The sequence below is a fragment of the Dreissena polymorpha genome, unplaced genomic scaffold (genome assembly GCF_020536995.1).
Source record: "Dreissena polymorpha isolate Duluth1 unplaced genomic scaffold, UMN_Dpol_1.0 chrUn002, whole genome shotgun sequence".
Lineage (NCBI taxonomy): Eukaryota > Metazoa > Mollusca > Bivalvia > Myida > Dreissenidae > Dreissena > Dreissena polymorpha.
The window spans coordinates 264,790-270,000 of record NW_026273316.1 but is presented as its reverse complement, the minus strand read 5'-3'; positions in this window follow the sequence as shown (position 1 = coordinate 270,000).

Below are 5,211 nucleotides of genomic sequence, written 5' to 3'. Positions count from 1 at the left end.
TAAAGAAAATCTCCCAGTGTCACAAAAACTATAACTTCTATCAAGTGAACTGGTCAAAGGGAGTGCAGACACTCTAGATATGGTACATCGGTCATGGCCAAATTCAAGGGTACAACATGCTCCTTAAGATATTAAGGACATGTGTCTGACTTTATCTTATGAAGATGACATAGAGTTAATTGATCTACTCTCTTAGAAACAGGTAACCAGTTCAGTGACTTAAATTGTTCAATACCAACATGAGACCTGCTATGCATATTTAGGACAAATGTGATCAATTTATTTTGGGAAGTCTGAAGCCTAGTTTTCCAATATTGAGTCAAACTAGGGTACCGAAAAGAACAAAAATAATCAAAATGACATTGTACCAGGGACACGAGCAAAGTTTCCCTAGTGCGAAGATCCAAATATTTACTTTTTCTATAAAAGAACTTTAACCGGGCATTTGACTTTGTTTGCATCACGTTTTATTTACATGTATAACACAATGGCTGAAATCATGTGAACTCGTGATTTATGCAAAAATACTTTATCAATTTGTAGTTTGTTTCTACTATTTTACTTAAATTTGTGTTGCATAATATTTAATCCTGTTTAGTATGAAAACAATAGCGGGTCAATAGTGTAGTAATTAACGGGACATATAATTTTCTCTATATACCGTTGCACCGTTTCAGTGTCATTAGTTTGCACCGTAGTATCAGCGCGTCTATCTGACAGAAGAGAGACGAAGCATAAGCGTCGAGATTTCTTCACAATTCTGTCGAATTAAAGTTTCGAAACTTTATCAAATCTATCATTGAAAGTTATGTATTGTGTTGCTTATATATTATTTTGTCTAAATAAAGTCTCTCTTAAACAAGTCTTTGCCTCTAATTGTCATTAGTGAATGTGTCTGATTGTAAAGTATGCTCGATATACTTCAAACGTTTCTGTATTTCCAAGAGTTGATAGTTATTTGAGTCGCAATCGTGAAGACTTCCGAGTCGTGTTAACTCCAACTTTAAACTTTCCAACGTAACTTTTGCCTTGGATAGATTGCCTGTTTTTTCGTAAGCATTAGCAAGGCATTCGTAGCAGTCACTTATAACAATGGTTTGAGGACGTTGCTTCAGGACATTATCACTGAATAATAACACTTGCTTTCCAATTTGTATACATTTTCGATAGTCGCCTTTCTTGGCGGCAACTTTTATCACATCGACCAAGCTTTCCACGTGAGGTGTTCCACCATATGTCATAGTCCCTCGTTCCTGTGCTGCTTTATCAAACATGTCTGCTGCTTTGTCCAATTGTCCCTGTTTTAAATACACTGTGCCCCACGTATCATTTATGGTAGCAATTTCAGACAGTGGAGGAAAATATTGCCTTGATACAATTACCTCAGATTCTTCCAGAGCCTGTGTTGCTTTAGCAAGTTCGCCAACGCCAATGTAAGTGTTCGCAATATTAATCAAAGAATCAATTTGTGATAAATCAGCGGCCTTAGACTTTTTCTTTATTTCAAGTCCTTCTTGCAAATACTTCATTGCCGTCGTTTCGTCATGTTTTTGGTGGTACATGCGTCCAATATTGTTCAACGCCGTCCCAACATTGGGATGATGATGTCCTAGAGTAATTCGACTTTTGTGGAGAGAAGAGAAGTAGTATTTCTCGGCTTCTTTGAATCTGCCTGTTTAATATATAATAATTTAATCCACACCAAAAGCTGCCCTACGACAGCGCGCTATACTTTTCTTCGGCTTTGATAGTGTTATGTACATTTTCTGTCAGCACCCTGATATAGTAATTGTGAAGACATATTTTATGGTGAATATTTGTAATAATTACGCAGTTGGTTATGATTAAAATTTAAACTGAAATTTAGATTGCAGAAGAAAGGTGGCCCTGCCACAACACTAGATCGTTGTATCAAATAATTAATTTAATTTAAATATACAAATCCCAAAAACTGTTGTTCATATTGTGTCCACGGTTGATCACTTAGAACAGACCAATAAACAGGAGACAAAAGACTTACCTATATTTTTCGGTGTGTCAAAAACTACGTCTATGCATCATTTCATGTTTAATGCAGGACATACTAACTTCGCTAGTGCGGTTCCTAAACTGTTCAGCGATTGTATAGCAATTAAATTGAATTGCTTCCCGGAGACGCTCGATATAGCCAAGGACTTCTTGAAATTACTGTAAATGCCAGTATTGATATGAACATATGAAGCAACACATACATAATAGTTTTCGTCAAGAATATACGTCAAGAAGAACAGCACGCTTACTATAGTAAAGGGCCGTCCAACAGATTTTTGCATGTATTGAAGCTTGTCATTAAATACTTTAAATGCTATATATTGATAAATTTAAACATTTGAACTAAAAATATCCAGTAAAAAAATACAATTTAAAAAAGAAAAACAAGTAAACCTCAACAAAGCTCGAACCACTAGCCCCTGGATTCCTGGAGTCCTGGAGTAAAAAGCTATCCGCCTAGACCACTCGACCATCCACGCTCATGTTTGTAGAGGATGTATTTTTGAGCTATATAAGCAATCCTCGTAGTTTCCCAAAATATCGTTTCGCGTCGATACGACGCTTTACCTGTTGAACGGCCCCTTTGAGTACAAGTATCCACGACCAAGTTATTTTTGCGATGAAAGCTTGAATGTAATAGAGTTTGATAGAGTTTATTTAACATACATTAGGCTTTAAGCCCATGAGTAAACACATATTACAACACAATATATTCACAAATGGTCAATGGCGTACAGAATTTTTAACTGAACGTAGATCAAAATCTTAATACAACAAATTCGTATACACTTTATCGTATATTGTATTTTTTATATTTAAATTAGATAAATAATTGAAAGAACTTGGAGAAAAACTATTGATAATATAAGTCAGCTCTTAATTTAAAAGCTTTAAAAACAAAAATAGATAGATTTCGTACATTTTTTTCATTGTCAGTCTGTAAGAGGTCAATAAACTTGATCATGTTTGTGTTCTTCCAATAGTATTTATTTATGTATATCCTACGTAAATAAATAAATGTTGGGCATTCAAGTAAAAAATGAAATTAATCCTCAAGGACGTTACAGCGTTTGCATGTTCTATTTTTATCTTTTCAGGCTTGTGCCATCTCCTTGCTTCCACTTCAAGTCTATGGACAGATACTTTAAAACGAGTTAACGCCATTCTAAATTTTGAAATATTTACTTCATTTAAATATGGTTGGAACTTAAAGCTACTAAAAAGTCTATAACTTCTACCTCTGGTCGTGTTTTCCATTTCATTTGACCAAGTTTGCAAAAACATACCAGAAATTCGTTGTTTAGCTATGGATAAAAATATATTAATATCTCCTACGCCTTGAAAAAAACATACTTCACTAACACCTAATATGTGATCGCTAGATGTTTGCAATGGAATATTTACTGCTTATATGATTTAAAATATCATATGTATCAATAATAATTTACTTGATAGCTTCTTCGTTTTCATCCTGATGCAACAAGTTATATCCGATTCGCTGATAAGCAGTTGCTAGCTGAAGCGACTTTCCACCACGTAGTAGTATGCGAAGAGCTGCGCTGCATTTTATGAAGCCCTCTTTGAAGTTTCCCTGCACATATTATTATTGGAATATCATCACAGATCAATAAACACTTCACAAGAAAAAAAAAGATATACATTACTGAGTGTGTGATACTAACAAAGCGCATACTGAGTGTTTGGCACATTTGTTGACCATTTTGCGGCTTTAGTTTTAAAATGGTAATATGCATATATGCTCAAGAATTACTGATAAACTATGACATCCGTGCGATATTAAAATATATTAATTAAATTGACTGACGAATACACTATTTTGCTATAAGGTACCACACTTTCAAGAAGCCGTTTTGTGCATGTTTACAGATATTGCATATTACCTTGACATTAGTGTACAAGCTTCCCACTGCCAGATCAATAACAGCTTTATCCATTGTTGTGCCGTACCTGTCAGCTGCGCGGTGACTTTTACTATAAAACTTCTCCGCATAACCTTAAAATTGTTAATTAAATATTGGATTATATTTTCTGTACGGTATGTGATGAAATACGATATGTTTTGTTTCTTCAATGCCATGCATTGTACTTCTTCAATACCATACATTCGATTCCTTCATTTCATTTGAAATGTCACAATGAATGCTTTGTCATAGCTCATCACAAATCATCAAAACAAACAATACATGAATAAAGAACCGTTAAATTTACACATGTGCGTTATAACAAATAATCAAAATTGAAATATTTTAATACTCATGGCTACTGACTCGTGTACACTATTTGAATAATAATTTTTGAATACGAATTATACGGAATTTTACGCTAGTCAATCAATTTAAGAGTATATATATATATATATATATATATATATATATATATATATATATAAATACTATCGCGACCGTTGGGCGAAGCCGAAATTCAATTTTGCAGAGTTAAGTCGACCTCGACCATTATGGCGAAGGTGACTTAATTCTCTTAATTAATTATTAATTACCTGTTAACTATTCCGCTTTAAAAATTAGTATGCTTGTAGAGCATGATATAGCAAGTATATTGATACATTTGAAGACGTTTTACAATAAAACATGCATTTTTCATGATTTTTCTTTAAAAAAAGTATGTATGTGGTTATGAAATCCAGCCTTAGGGCGCATTTTAAAATATGTGGATTTTATTCTTCTAAACCAATAATATATGTTTTCGGTTGGACCCTGTAAAGAACAAGTTTCGAACGCTGCAGATGTCTGTACATTTTACATTTCGTTGTTTTGTTGTTTAATATATAAGAAATACATTTCAAAATTTCGACTTGTCCAAAAACACTTAGTTTTCTTTTCTAAACCGGAAACTGCTACGCAGTTAATGGTAGCAATTACAGACTTAAGAAGCTCAGCACCTTAACGCTGATTTTGATCTTGCTGTGCTTACCAATTTTAACGGTATATAGTCATTGAATTCAAATTCGAATATTAAAATTGTATTACAGCGTCAACATTATATAACAACAATTATAGTATGAGTCAAACTAATTCTTTGGTCGTTTTAGTTGTGTTGTTGGTCATATTACAGATTGATTGTGCTAAAAAGTTTATTTTTACCATTTAAAACGAAAATTGGTCTTATAATTGTCAATAGTTGTTTAAAAATATACAAAAG